The sequence below is a fragment of the Somniosus microcephalus genome, unplaced genomic scaffold (genome assembly GCF_052327205.1).
Source record: "Somniosus microcephalus isolate GS21.2 unplaced genomic scaffold, FLI_Smic_1.0 unresolved_chr4, whole genome shotgun sequence".
NCBI lineage: Eukaryota > Metazoa > Chordata > Chondrichthyes > Squaliformes > Somniosidae > Somniosus > Somniosus microcephalus.
In genome coordinates, this window is record NW_028225182.1 from 27,092,896 (window position 1) to 27,109,227 (window position 16,332).

Below are 16,332 nucleotides of genomic sequence, written 5' to 3' on the forward strand. Positions count from 1 at the left end.
CCTAAGATGCCGGCTGGATTTGATCAAGCCAAACATCAGAAGGGACGTGGAGAACCGGCAATTTCAAGGCATGAATGAAAGGCCAACTAGAACCTTCCAGATAGGTCAACAAGTTTTGGCCCAGGACTACCGTACCGAGAAATGGCAGCCTGGAACTATTTGCACACGACTAGGACCGCTGATGTATACCGTGGACATTGGAGAAAGCATAATAAAGCGCCATGCTGACTAGATCATGGAGTCATCCGAAAAGGGACAACCTACACCAGAACTCTATACGCCTAATGATGAAGTAGAGATACCCATAGTATCTACCTCCGATCCGGTGATACTGGAACCAGATGAACCCGACACTGGCATTCAAGCCGAATCAGCCTTGCCAAAAGAACCTACTACACCACCAGAAACTACTACACCACCGAGGCGTTATCCGGACCGAGTCAGGAAGCCTCCAGAGAGACTGACTTATAATTGATTAACTGCAGCAATGTGTAGATTATTGTTCTTGTAACATGTTAATTAATGATTACTTAAAATATTATGTACTGGTTGTCTAAAAGGGGAGGAATTGTGGTGTATGTGCCTTTAAGAGCCCCCTGTGTACTGTAGTGCCGGTGATGGCCACTCGGGCTATATAAGCCTGTATATTGTCTTGTATCTGTTAGTTCACCTGCAGACTTTGTCCAGTAAACACCTGTAAACCAACTCCTGCATTCCGTGTCTTCATTAACACACGGATACAACAATCCCCACTTCTGACCTTATGATGGAGGGAAGGTCATTGATGAAACAGCTGAAGATGGTTGGGCCTAGGACACTGCCCTGAGGAACTCCTGCAGTGATGTCATGTGATTGAGATGAATGACCTCCAACAACCACAGCCAATTTCCTTTGTGCTAGGTATGATTCCAATCAATGGAGAGTTTTCCCCTTGATTCCCATTGACTTCAGTTTTGCTAGGGCTCCTTGATGCCACACTCGATCAAATGCTGCCTTGATGTCAAGGGCAGTCACTCTCACCTCACCTCTTGAGTTCAGCTCTTCTGTCCATGTTTGGACCAAGGCTGTAATGAGGTCAGGAGCGGAGTGGCCCTGGTGGAACCCAAACTGGGCGTCAGTTAGCAGGTTATTGCTGAGTAAGTGCTGCTTGATAGCACTGTCGACGACACCTTCCATCACTTTGCTGATGATTGAGAGTAGACTGATGGGACGGTAATTGGCCGGGTCGGATTTGTCCTGCTTTTTGTAGACAGGACATACTTGGGCAATTTTCCACATTGCCGGGTAGATGCCAGTGTTGTAGCTGTACTGGAACAGCTTGGCTAGGGGTGCAGCTAGTTCTGGAGCACAAGTCTTCAGTACTATTGCCGGAATGTTGTCAGGGCTATCCCTAATTTCCCTTGTTAGCCACAGTTGAGTCACCTTCTTTGTTTTATTTTTATGCCAAACAGGGATGAACAAATTCTATCGTTCATCCATGCAATCTTTGAATGTTTGCCATTGCCTATCCACCGTCAACCCTTTGAGTGACATTCCCCAATCAATCCTACCCAACTCACGCCTCATACCATCGTAGTTTCCTTTATTTAAATTGAGGACCCTAGTCTCTGAGTCAACTACTTCATTCTCCATCTTAATGAAGAATTCTATCATATTATGATCGCTCTGACCCATCAGAACTGCTTGTTCTTTAGTGTCAGCCAGTGGCTCAGTTGGTAGCACTCTTGCCTCTGAGTCAGAAAGTTGTGGGTTCAAGTCCCACTCCAGAGACTGGAGGACAAAAATCTAGGCTGACACTCCAGTGCAGTGCTGAGGGAGTGCTGTACTGTTGGAGGTGCCGATTTTTGGAGTAGGCGTTAAACCGAGGCCCCGTCTGCTCTCTCAGGTGGACATCAAAGATCCGATGGCACTATTTGAAAGAAGAAAAACAAAGAGAGGGCATGAAAAAATATTGGCAAGGAAAACAAGTGGAGCATATTAGGGACTATAAAGGTAACCTGTGTGTGGAAGTGGAAGACATGAATATGGTTCTTAATGAATACTTTGCGTCTGTTTTCACAAAAGAGAGGGACGATGTAGACATTGCAATCAAGGAGGAGGAGTGTTGCAGTGGGGAAAGAGTTAAACGGACATCGCTGGCAGTTTCACTGAATGGTGTAATAAAGACCATACTTTGCAGTAATAAGCTTTTTCTAAGTTGCTGAATTGGCAGTGGAGGTAACATAGCCAGACATGGAACCAACAGAGGTCAGAGGTGCAACAACAGCTTGACATATACTTTTCCGATAATAAGGCGGTACAGGTAGACTACCCTTTATCCGGACTTCCGAAAACCGAAACCCTCTAAAAACCTTCGGTTTTTTCGTTCAGCGTAAGTCGTGCGTACGACTTACGCTGAACGAAAAAACCTTCGGTTTTTAGAGGGTTCCGGTTGCGGAAGTTCGGATAAAGGGTAAGTCGTGCGCACGACCCCCGCCGACCCACCTTCCGAAATCCGAAATTCTCCTTTATCCGAAACTCGACTGGTCCCGAGGTTTTCGGATAAAGGATAGTCTACCTGTACTTTAATGTAACGCGGCATAGGCAACCAATCAGTGAAGATGCATGCGGGCCACGGTCCAATCGGGTGGCAGGAATGAATTGTGCATGAGATGGCCATGTGTATTGTAATGTATAAAAATGTAGTGTTTGCTGTGGCAATTTGGAAAGGTCTGGCTAAGACAGAGCAGACTGTCTCCCGACCGGGGCAATAAAGACAATTTGACTATCGATCTAAAACCTTGTGTCGAGTGTTGGTTTAAAATACCCCGCAACAATTGGCGTCACAAACGGGATTCGAACCTGTGTGGGGATTGTGGAAACGTGAATAAAATGGACAATGGATTGGCTTACAAAAAGGGTTTGGATGTGGAAATGGGAATAAAATGGGCAATGAATTGGCTCACAAAATGGCTTCACACAAGAAAAGTCTAGATTAGATTAAAAAGCAGCCCCAGCTTTGCAGAGTGCAAAAGCTAGCAGAACAGAGAAATACCTGCCCCAGCCTGAGGCCAAGTATTAACGAAGTGCTAACGACCAGATCAGGGTCACTGAAAGGGCCTAACTGCTGACTAGAGAATGACTGACTAGCCATTGTTCGGTGCCCACAACAGTGAGACAAGTCAGGACCTGCTTGCCAGACTGAAGAACAGAGCATGGTCAAACTGAAAGGGCTTTAGTGATTCCCATTGGAGAACGCTTGTTGCCAGGGAAGTGATGTAACAAAACACTTGTTGCCAGGAAAGTGATGTAGTGACCCTTGTCCCAAGGTATAATAGGGGCTTCCCCACAGGTATTCTCTCTCTTAGCCAGAAGGCGTGTGGAACATCAAGAGGGTCAGACATCTCCCGGGGACGTAAATGCTGGCACCACGTGTCTAACCTGGTGTGACCCTCGGGACACGAATGTACTGTCGATATGCTGTATGACCACTCCAAACAGTAATGAATAAAATGATGTTGTTTTAATTCTCCGAACCCTCGAGCCTGGAATTCTTCGTACTACGGAACTCAAGAAGAGGACCAGAAAAACCCGGTTCTTACAACTTGGCGTAGTCGGCAGGATCGCAAGACATCAAGAAAGGGGAAAAAGGTAAGCACTGGAATTTATTGTGCCCTTTTTACACCCCGTCTCTGCGATCTTTATTGAACGAACCAACCGGGTAGTGTACCCTCTGGCTGGCGGTTAACGGAGCACAGGTCCCATTGCTAGCTAGCACGCGGCAGAGTCCGGGACGACTCTAATCTATTTTAAACTTATTCGTTAAGTCTACGACCTGTGGCAACATGACGGAACCAAGTAGAAAACCAACGACAGAAAAAGGAGGCAGAGCCCCTCCTGAGACCACGTTAGAAGAAATAGTAATCCAACTCAAGCAGTATATAGAAAGTACATTCGATGTCCCACAACATGAATATAATATCGAACAAAAATTTGGTGCCTCAAAAGGACAATGGTCCCTTGATGATATAAAAAGAGCATGGGGCAAGACCACCCGTATGAAAGGAGGGAAAAGAAAAACGGGCTGGGTATTGGCCACCTTGAAACAGTGTAGGCAGAGAGGGGAAATAACTCGGAAGGCGGCAGAGGCCAAAGAGAAAGAACAAAAAACAGCTCTCCATGAACAGATAACAAAATACAAAACCGAGTTAGAGAAACACCAAAAATGCCTTGAAAAAGCAAACGAAAGAGCAGAAAAGTGGAAGGCAAAAACCAAGAAGGAAAGGGAGGCATACAGGGAAAGCCCAGGAGTGGTGACGATTACTCCGACGCCCTTGTATCCTACCTATCCTGCAGCGCCCCCTACAGCCCCTCCGGCATATGAACAGCCCACGCTCCAACCCCGATCAAACGAAGCCCATATTGCTATAATACCTCTTACGGACTCATCAGACGAAGAAGATATAACCAAGAAACCACCCCCACGCCTTGCCCCCATCAGGTTACAAAAACATGAAGTAGGCGGCCGAAACCTCCGAATTTATACCTATTACCCGGCCAACCCAAAAGATATAGATCAATGGGCAACTGATATGCCGCACCCAAAGAAAAGCGGAGTAAAAGCCTGGCAGTTCTTGGAATGAAAAAGAACAATCTATAACCTGCACCCATTTGATGGATGCCAGGTTATAGCAGTAGTAGTTAGTGCAAGAGAGTCGGCCGCCCTGACGGCAATAGTAAATATGGCCGTCACCAGACGAGCAAACGCCCTACTTAACGCAGCCAGACAAGCACACCAAGTGGCCTTAGCGGCGCACCAAGCAGCCAACCCACCTCCAGCTGTCGGAGCCCAACCCCCCGCCGTACCACCAGTCCTAATAGTCCCCCCTGACCTAGCTCTGATAGAATCAGAAGCCGATAGGACAGAAGGGTGGACGGCCATTAGAAATTGGCTACAGGAAAGGGGCCCGACCAATCCAGACTGGTCCAAAATAGCCTCCTGTGTCCAAAAAGAAAAAGAAGACCCCAATGACTTCGCCGGTCGTTTCGCCAACCAGTGGTTAGAGTACTCTGGCATGGGACAGAATACCAAAGCAGAGGTGGATGCCTGCACCCATGAACCATTGAAAAACGCCTTTATGAATGGTTTGAGACCTGACCTGGCAAAATTGGTAAAATTAACAATGGCAAACTGGAAAACAAACGCAGTTTCTTTTGCGGACCTGACCCAACAAGCCGTAACCCAGGATAGAGAACACTGTGCCCAGCTCCGAGCCATGAAACTAAACCCCCCGGAGCGAGTAAACTCTGCACCCCCCTGGGAAAACCCAGATAAGAAACCAGGCAATTGCCACAAATGTGGGAAAGAGGGACACTGGGCTAGAACATGCCGAGTGGGCAACAGGGGTAGAGGAAGAGGTGGGGGAGGACAATGGCAAGGACAGGCAGTCCCAGATAATCAACCCGGCACAAATCCATGGCAGACCCTGGGCGCTGCCGGCCTGTATGACACCCAGGCAATTACCCCCTCCCCACCGACCCTTAGCTCTGGAGAGATGGCGATGGTAGAAATGTACCGGAACTCAAACTCCACCGGAAGGGAAACCTTCGACAGCATGGCCCGACAGCATTCAAAAAACCAATAGACCCCACCAACGAACCCCCGAAGGTAGAGGTACCTTGGCAACTGAGAGCTTTAATCACCCAAGCCAGGGACGGCCTCTATATGACTTTGTTGGTGGGAAAAACAGATAACTCACCCCCACTGGAAGTAGACTGCCTATTGGATACAGGAGCAGAATTAACGGTCTTCCCCACACAATATGCCCAAGACTGCCCATTAGATGGAAAGACAAAGGTGGTGTATTTAGCAAGCGAGACTTTTAACTACAGTGTAATCGACCGAGGGAAATCTCGGGGAAGAAACTGGCTCTCGAGAAAGTGCCGAAAGTTGAGCAGCAGAGGGCTGAGACACAGGAACTACCCTTACACAATCCCGAAATGGTCCTTTACACGGATGGGTCATCCTTTGTGAAAAAAGGAACCCGATTGGCAGGGTGGGCGGTTACAACAGAATTCGATCGAACCCACAAAATGACCTTGTGTTTCGGCCCCCATGAAACAAGGGAAAAAGAACTTTGCAGACTACTACAAATACAATGGTCATTGCATTGCCCATACCACCCCCAATCATCGGGACAAGTGGAAAGAGCAAACAGGACAATTAAACAACGGCTCACTAAGTACCACTCTGAAGGAGTGCCATGGCCTCAGGCCCTACCCCTTGTCCTATGTAGTATTCGAGCCACCCCGAATAGGACCACTGGACTCAGCCCCTATGAGGTCGTTACCGGTAGGCCAATGTCGCTACCCGGAACAATAGATCTACGTAGGGCTGACATTCATCTTCTAAGTGACACAGTACTAAAGTATTGCAAAGATCTAACAGAGGCTGTCAGTTTTGCTTCCCAACAGGTCAGCGCAGCTTGGCAAGAACCCCCACCGGGAGGACACAGTTTAGTCCCCGGGCTACAAGTTTGGGTAAAGAAAATAAAGCCAGCCCCCCTGGAAGACAAGTGGGAAGGTCCGTATGTCATCCTGTTGACCACAGGAGCAGCCGTGAAAGTACAAGGAAAGAAAGCTTGGTTACACGCGTCACACGTGAAAAGAGATACGACAGGAGCCCCAACAGAAGAATAAATTGGACTTATTGTGCACCATGATTCCCATCAACATATTGCTAGCCATCTCCTTTACCCCTTTTCTAACATGGGTAGGAGGCATAGAGAATAACTTATTTTATCGGACCCACCTACAGATACACGGAGACCGGAGTGTATGCTACCCCCTGGCCACATCAGTGGAATCCTTGTTTGCAGCCACACCAGGTTGGCAACCCCTCCCACTATATACCGCCGACACAACGAAACAGACATTCAAGGGCCAGACGGGTCGATATAGCCAGGGCGTTCGGGGGCAATGCGTGCAGCTAATAAGCTCAACAGACCCCGGTTGCCGAGGGCTCGTGGGTGAGAATTGCACAACATCAGGTAGCTATCCCCTGTGTTTTACGGGTAAAGGACGGGGATGCGTATATGCCCTTGTCCCCCAGGACAATACCTGCATACAACAACAATGTGCCCGACACCACTGTCAGGTACACAGGGGCCAGCTGGCCTGTACATGCGAGGAACAAAGGTGCTTTAATGTCACAGCAGGAAGACAATTCATTTGTGGTCAGTGTAACGGGACCCATGTATCATCCGGTAAATGGATCTTCCCATTTGATACATTCCAGCTGTCCGGGTCTGGGGGAAACTCAAATGACCCCCTTAACTATTATTATACACAGTTTGCGAAGGTTGATAACCGGGAGGTCAAATGTTACCGAGCAAAGCACGGGTTTGCGTTCCTCCTCAATGGAACATACACAACAGCGACGCCAAAACTCCCCTCTCTCTTCGCAGTAGGAGTAATCGCCCCCGTAGCTGTTCCCTGCCCCACCAGTACACCATCCAGACGGAAACGCCGGGCAGTCTCCGAGGAGTTCTGTGCAGATTGGCGAGATCCGACCACACTGGGTAGCTCAGTAGGGTGGGGTATTCTATCGGCCATATCATTGGGAGGGGGCGCAGGAGTGATAGCAGCCAAGAATAGGAATTATCTAATGTGCGGAATCACCCTCCTGGGCAATAGCACCATTAAAGCATTAACCGCCATAAATAAGGAAATGGCAACCCTACGTCTTTTTAGCATGCAAAACCGATATGCTTTGGACTACCTCTTGGCACAAGAGGGAGGTGTGTGTATGATTATCGGAGACAAATGCATTACAAACGTCAATAGTGAGAGACAAAATATCCAAGACGCTATAGACAAGATTAAAAATCAACTGGCCGACTTCATTGAAGCCGGAGGGGGTGAAGGATGGTTTACATGGCTGAAAACATTGGGACAGAAATTACTGTATGGTTTGATTGTTATAAGTGGTGTAATTTTGGGAATTATTATTTTTGTAAATATTATCAAATGTTGTATAAGTCATGCAGGAGTTACTATACCCCCTCGCCTCTCCCGAATTAGGGTAGAAGTAGACACAGCAAAGCAGGGGGAACCCCCAGAGGAAGCCTGTTCGGTCCCACACAGTTATCTGTAAATTCGAAATTAAAACCCTTTTGGTTGTGTTCATGGCCAGAACACAAACAAAATGGATCCACGGGGTATGTTCTTGATAAAGTGCACTATCAAGAGTATACCTTGTATATAATGATTCTTGTAGATTGTATAAAGAATCAAAGGGAGGGATGTGGAAACGTGAATAAAATGGACAATGAATTGGCTTACAAAAAGGGTTTGGATGTGGAAATGGGAATAAAATGGACAATGAATTGGCTCACAAAATGGCTTCACACAAGAAAAGTCTAGATTAGATTAAAAAGCAGCCCCGGTTTTGCAGAGTGCAAAAGCTAGCAGAACAGAGAAATACCTGCCCCAGCCTGAGGCCAAGTATTAACCAAGTGCTAACGACCAGATCAGGGTCACTGAAAGGGCCTAACTGCTGACTAGAGAATGATTGACTAGCCATTGTTCGGTGCCCACAACAGTGAGACAAGTCAGGACCTGCTTGCCAGACTGAAGAACAGAGCATGGTCAAACTGAAAGGGCTTTAGTGATTCCCATTGGAGAACGCTTGTTGCCAGGGAAGTGATGTAACAAAACACTTGTTGCCAGGAAAGTGATGTAGTGACCCTTGTCCCAAGGTATAATAGGGGCTTCCCCACAGGTATTCTCTCTCTTAGCCAGAAGGCGTGTGGAACATCAAGAGGGTCAGACATCTCCCGGGGACGTAAATGCTGGCACCACATGTCTAACCCGGTGTGACCCTCGGGACACGAATGTACTGTCGATATGCTGTATGACCACTCCGAACAGTAATGAATAAAATGATGTTGTTTTAACTCTCCGAACCCTCGAGCCTGGAATTCTTCGTACTACGGAACTCAAGAAGAGGACCAGAAAAACCCAGTTCTTACAGGATAGACAGTATACATGGACTAGGGTCCCGCAGGGGTTCCACAACAGTCCAAATATATTCCACCGTGTACTGAGTCAAGCCTTAGACCGGTTAGACCTGCCAAAGTACCAGAGAGCCCTACTCCAATATGTCGATGACATAATGATTGCATCAGAGGATGCCAAAGGATACATGGGAGCATTACTAGCCACCCTCCAGACACTTAAGAAAGCTGGCTTTAAACTGAACCCCCCAAAAAAAAGCAAAGGTTGGACTGTCCAAAGTCAAGTATCTAGGGCACGAAATTAGCCTGGGGTATAAGGCACTCCCGCAGGAACAAAAGGCAGCCATAAAAGGCATGCCAAGGCCAGTGACCGTCCGGGGAGTAAGGGAAGTGTTGGGACTGTTTAACTACTGCAGGAATTTTATATCAGACTTTGCAGGGAAAGCAGAGCCGATTTAACGGTTAGTTAAAGGGGGAGACCCGCCACTGATAAGATAGAATGGGAATCGGAGCATGACCAGGCTTATGTAAAATTAAAAGCAGCCCTGACGTCCGCACCTGCACTAGGATTGCCAAATATAGTCAAACCATTCCATATATATTATAGTATAGACAGGAACTTCTATAATGCTGTAGTCACCCAAGAGTACGGGGAGATATGAGGCCAATTGCCTATTACTCCACCCAACAAACCCCCGTGGCTAAAGGAATGGCGAGATGTGTGGCGGCCCTCGACTGCGCCGCATGGGCGGTGCGGATATGCGAGCCCGTCACTATGTCAGGACAGCTGATATTACACACACAACACAGTGTGGACCTGCTAAACACAGGCAAAATGAAGGCTGTATCAGACAGAAGGAGGGCAGCTTGGGAAGCAGTATTGATACCCAAGGACAGATTAGTCCTGATCATAAGGGAACACATTGTCAACCCCGCAGAGGGAATGCTAACAGAGGGTGAGGCACACGAGTGTCACTTAGTAATCGAAGAAGAGGTCAGAGGAACCGTATCAGAATCGCCCCTTGAAAATCCCCAAAAACACCTTTTATGTAGACGGATCGCGCCGAGATATAAATGGGGAGCCACACACGGTTGGGCAGTAGTATCCGAGAACGGAGAAACAGTCGCAAAGGGTGGGCTTGAAGGGGGAACCTCAGCTCAAGTAGCAGAACCAGTGGCTCTCACAGAAGCATTGAAATTGGCAAAAGGAAAACGAGTAAATGTATACACCGATCGTGGGTATGCGTTTGGGGTAGTGCATGTTTATATGATAGCGTGGAATAGGAGAGGATATGTAACCTCCGGAGGAGGACAAATACAGCATGAGGAGGTAGTGAGAGACCTAGTAGAAGTGGTAAAAGGAGCAGAAGAGGTAGCAGTGATTAGAATAAAGGCACACCGCAAGATAGTGAGCGAGCAACAAAAAGGAAATATGTTAGCTGATCAGGCAGCAAGAGCAGCAGGTAGAATAACAGCAAAGGAAGTGAACATTAAAAGAATCCAAGAGGAGGCTGAAATGGAGGAGCAGGAGCAGTGGACAAAGAGAGGCGCAGCCAGAGGTAGAGATGGAATATGGAAAAAGGATCACAGGGTGACCGGACTGACACCATCTGAACTCAGGACTGGACGAGCAATGTGTCATAGAAACATAGAAGATAGGAGCAGGAGTGGGCCATTCGGCCCTTCGAGCCTGCTCCGCCATTCAATGAGATCATGGCTGATCATTCAAATTCAGTACCCTGTCCCTGCCTTCTCCCCATATCCCTTGATCCCTTTAGCCTCAAGAAATATATCCAACTCTTTCTTGAATATATTTAATGAACTGGCCTCCACCGCCCTCTGTGGCAGAGAATTCCACAGGTTCACCACTCTTTGGGTGAAGAAATTCCTCCTCATTTTAGTCCTAAATGTCCTACCCCTTATCCTTAGACTATGACCCCTGGTTCTGGACTCCCCGACCACCAGGAACATCCTTCCAGCATCTAGTTTGTCCAGGCCTGACAGAATTTTATAGGTTTCGATGAGATCCCCTCGCAATCTTCTAAACTCCAGTGAGTATAAGCCCAATCGACGCAATCTCTCCTCATACTTCATTCCTGCCATCCCAGGTATCAGCCTGGTGAATCTTCGCTGCACTCCTTCCATGGCAAGAACATCCTTCCTCAGATAAGGCGACCAAAACTGCACACAATACTCAAGGTGTGGTCTCACCAAGGCCCTGTACAACTGCAGCAAGACATCCTTGTTCTTGTACTCGAACCCTCTTGCTACGAAGGCCAACATACCATTTGCCTTCTTAACCGCCTGCTGCACCTGCATGCTTACCTTCAGCGACTGGTGCACAAGAACACCCAGGTCTCTCTGCACTTCTCCTTCACCCAATCTATTGCCATTCAAATAATAATCTGCCTTCCTGTTTTTGCCTCCAAAGTGGATAACCTCACATTTATCCACATTATAGTGCATTTGCCATGTTTCTGCCCAATCACCTAACCTGTCCAAATCGTACTGGAGTTTCATGACATCCTCCTCACAGCATACCCTCCCACCCAGCTTTGTGTCATCTGCAAATTTGTAGATATTACATCCAATTCCCTCATCCAGATCATTAATATATATTGTGAACAGCTGGGGTCCTAGGACCGATCCTTGCGGTACCCCACTAGTCACTGCCTACCACTCGGGAAACGACCCGTTTATTCTAACTCTTTGCTTTCTGTCCGCCAACCAGTTCTCTATCCAAGTCAATACCTTGCCCCCAATCCCATGTGCCTTAATTTGGCACGCTAATCTCTTATGCGGGACCTTTTTGAAAGCCTTCTGAAAGTCCAAATACACCACATTCACTGGTTCTCCCTTATCTATTTTACCAGTTACATCCTCAAAAAATTCCAGTAGATTAGTCAAGCATGATTTACCTTTTGTAAATCCATGTTGACTTTGTCCGATCCTGTCACTGCTTTCCAAGTGCTCTGCTATTACATCTTTTATAATGGACTCTAGCATTTTCCCCACTTTTTCTCTGCCACCTTTTTTGAACAGTGGGGTAACATTAGCTACCCTCCAATCTATGGGTACTGTTCCAGAGTCTATTGAGTTCTGGAAGATGACCAGCAATGCATCTACTATTTCTAGGGCCACTTCCTTAAGTACCCTGGTATGTAGATTATCAGGCCCTGGGGATTTATCGGCCTTCAGTCCCATCAATTTTCCTAACACCATTTCCCTACAAATACTGATTTCTTTCAGTTCCACCCTTTCATCAGACCCTATGTTCCCCGGTATTTCTGGGAAGTTATTTGTGTCCTCCTTTGTGAAGACAGAAGCAAAATATGTATTTAGTTGGTCTGCCATTTCTTTGTTCCCCATTATAAATTCCCCCGATTCTGACTGCAAGGGACCTACGCTTGACTTCACCAATCTTTTTCTCTTCACATATCTATAAAAGCTTTTACAGTCAGTTTTTATGTTCCCTGAAAACTTACTCTCATTCTATTTTCCCTTTCTTAATTAATCCCTTTGTCCTCCTTTGTTGAATCCTGTACTGCTCCCACTCCTCGGGATTATTGCTTTTTCTGGCCAATTTGTATGTCCTCTCCTTGGATCTTATGCTATCCCTACTTTCCCTTGTTAGCCACGGTTGAGTCACCTTTTTTGTTTTATTTTTATGCCAAACTGGGATGAACAACTTCTGTAGTTCATCCATTCGGTCTTTGAATGTTTGCCATTGCCTATCCACCGTCAACCCTTTGAGTGCCATTTCCCAATCAATCCTACCCAACTCGCTCCTCAGACCATCGTAGTTTCCTTTATTTAAATTGAGGACCCTAGTTTCTGAGTCAACTACTTCATTCTCCATCTTAATGAAGAATTCTATCATATTATGATCGCTCCGACCCAAGGGGCCTCGTACAACAAGATTGCTAATTAATCCTTTCTCGTTACATAATACCCAGTCTAAGATGGCCTGATCCCTGGTTGGTTCCTCGACATATTGGTCCAGGAAACCATCCCGTAAACACTCCAGGAATTCCTCCTCCACAGTATTGTTACTAATTTGGTTAGCCCAATCTATATGTAGATTAAAGTCACCCATGACGACTGCTGTGCCCTTATTGCACGCTTCTTTAATTTCCCTTTAAAAGGAGCAGCATCTGGTAGCGAGGGACTAGGACCCTTAAAAGATAAAATTAAGAAATACGTACAAACATTGGATAATCAATTGAAGGAGCTCGAACAAGAAGTTAAAGAACAACAAGACATCAGAGATAAAAATACACAAAAGCAGGGGGCCTCGGAGTCCCTACCCAAGGTGGGCGAGCAGGTATTTGTTAAAATATTGCCAGAGAGATCGGCATTCTCACCTAGATGGACCGGACCATTTGAGGTTATCATGACCAGCGATACGTGCGCATGTATAGATATGAGGGGAAAGGGTAGATGGAAACATTGGACCCAATTAAAACAATAAAGCAATAACCCATCTGATCTTAAATCCCACAGGAACAATGGAATAAACACCGGAGATAAACTAACCTCTGGTGATGGCCAGGCTTCTGCTTAATTTACAGGGAAACTTCACCATGAAGGTGGGATTACTGCTGGGACACGAAATAAGCGAAGAGACATCCCACATTACACGACAAGTACATGATGAAGAAGCACCATGTTTTAATGGAACAATCACATTCGGAGTCTCATCCACGGCTCCCAATACACAGAAAGAAGAGACAAGCGAACCGAGGATGCTACAATGTCCAGATATGAAACCTGGACCCATGAATGGACTAGTATTATTTACCGAGGGAGAACAATTGTATGGTAACGGGAGACACAAAATTGTACCGGTACTAATGAACTTAACCATGTTACAATGGCCAGGATATTGTGAAAGGTTTACTAAAACTAGAGAATTGTAAGCATATATGATGGAGAATGTCATTAACCAAGCTGATGATCCGACAGGGGCTACTAATTTTAGGGGGCATGCTGCATTCCACCAAAGGATTAAGAGGAGCTTAGGAACCGATATACTCACGGGAATAAACACGGGGACATCATTCATTAATGCCCTAGATATACAAGGAGTCCAGAGCCATGTGGAACGACTACAAAGGGTAATACAACAAATTTTAGAGAAGGAAACTGGTTTGGTTCGACAAGGATCAGAGTTGGGAGGACATACGATAAGGAAATTACTCGAGGGAATCAAGGTTATAGAGGACCATGCTAGCATTATTAACAAACTAAACCATAGAGATGAGGAACAGGCAAAAGACGGGGTAGGGAGAGGCTTGTGTCATGCCTATGGCCAATGGATCACCGGATAGTTAAAACATAATCTGGCACAGATACAGCGAGGCGAGGTACCAGACTGGAGTAACAGCACACAGCTCTATGGCCTGAGCCATAATCCAGGCCCTCGGAGTGCTTGTACCCTCAAAGGGATAACCAGAGTATATCCAGTGATACAAAAATGTAAAGCCGAAGTGACAGCAATGATAGGCATGGTACTCCTGATACCAGTGGTGGGACTAGACACGACTCCATACCCACAGTACCAGGTAACAAACATAGGCATAGTGAGGGGTGAGACATGTCTCCAATACTATCCAATTGATACCTATGCCATCAGGAAGAATGGTACTATGAGAGGAGTCTCCCTAAACGGATGCCACGGGAAAGGCACGCTTACGATATGCCCACATCCGGTAGGAGAAGGCCGTAAGGATGAGTGCGGCTATAATAAGACAGAGGGACGTGTGTTGGAATTATCACATGTTGATCACCATCACACCCGCTCGAGATATAGAGGCGAAGGGGAGTATTGTATAGCCACCACAGAGACTGAGTACCAATATAGTAACCTTGTATGTGCAATCACAATGCCTAACTTTTGCTTTACGCCAAAGGTCCCTGTGACAATTGGACACACCAGATTGGTGTATGTACATTCAAGGGAGGAGATAAAACTAAATGTGCCAGATAGTCTAAAGGACGAGTTGGTTAATTATGAAGATCCAGTCAGGGCCCCAATACCCTGCCTGCAAGAGGATCTGCAAGAAATGAAAAAGGATTTAAGTAAGATGGTGAAACAGTACATAGTGCTGCAAAGGGATCTTGGGGAGTGAGAAAGTGTGGAAATGTACCTTTTAAAGCTGAATATAGTTACATGTGCCCCTTTTTGACAAACAAAATGGAGTCCCGGTCCTCCCAGAAGCCTCTGCAGAAATGTCCTCTATTCCTTCCTTAAACATATTAACCTTGACTAAACACTGTAAACTGTTGCTTATCTGCGTTGCAAACAAAGGCCATTTACATCAGTAAAGGGAACCTTACGCAAGCCACCTGGCCAGAGGCTTGACCACCAGATAACAGAAGAAACATACTGTATGAAGTTTCTACATTCCATTCAATACTGATCGTCTTAATTAAATAGTCTAGAATAAATAACTACCCATTGTATTATCAATAGTCTTTCGCTACGCCAGACTTTAGAAATATGTAGAAACTTAGTTAAGGATTGAAGAACTCTTTGTCCCTTTGTCTGACTTGAAAGACACATGAAGAAACCATAACCTGTTGACTTGACTGTATAAATGTGTTGTTAATCTGTAATTCTGGAGAGTCTCTGCTAGCCTTTGACTGAGCGGGACGCTCTCCTTGTGACAAGTAAAAATTTATTAAAAAAGAACATCTACCGGAGCTGCTCGTTTCAGAGTCCCACTGAGAGTCGAGATTTCGACAAAAGGGACATTGAGGTAGAGCTACAGGACGTCCCGTGGTATGAGGAGCTGTGGGATTGGGGAGTGAATGTCAACATACACCCATGGATCCGCATCATTTCTCATATATTAGTGATAGTACAGTTAGTCATGGCTATAGGATGGGGACTAGCAGCATGCACCACTTGTAAAAAGAAACGGACCAAACAAAGAGCTAAAGCGAGTCAGAAAACACAAGATTGCTCTAAACATGATGGGTATGCAGGGCCTCCCGAACCAGCGCCTGATCACCGCATGGAGCAGGAGGCACAGCGATGCTTATTCATGTGGTTTAACTTGGGCAAGGGCCAAGTACCAAAAGGGGGGATTGCAGTGGGGAAAGGGTTAAACTGACATCGCTGGCAGTTTCACTGAATGGTGTAATAAAGACAATAATCTAATGGGCCTTTTGCAGTAGTAAGCTTTTTCTAAGTTGATAACATAGTCGGATGTGGAAACCATAAGAGACCTAAGAGGATGTAAGTTCTGTTCTGGCAGGGAAGTAAACCAATGAAAGAGGCTGAGAGAGGCAGGAAAGGAGGACAATGAGTCAGAAGTACAATGTTGATGAG

At 46.3% G+C, this 16,332-nt stretch overlaps 1 protein-coding gene and 1 pseudogene across 2 annotated transcripts in view; one reads left to right on the forward strand and one right to left on the reverse strand.

Moving 5' to 3' along the window:
- LOC147090049 (uncharacterized) overlaps positions 1 to 16,332 on the reverse strand; it is a 39,390-nt gene that overhangs the window by 18,729 nt on the left and 4,329 nt on the right. Inside the window, exon 2 of one of the 2 annotated variants that reach the window (XR_015075314.1) lies at positions 1,566 to 1,909. The exons of the other annotated variant lie outside the window; for it this stretch is intronic. The gene's annotated coding sequence lies outside the window, so the exon portion shown is untranslated. Of the gene's footprint in view, positions 1 to 1,565; positions 1,910 to 16,332 lie in introns of those variants that run through there. 2 annotated transcript variants of the gene reach the window in all.
- Positions 7,259 to 8,941, forward strand: LOC147090050 (syncytin-2-like; annotated as a pseudogene).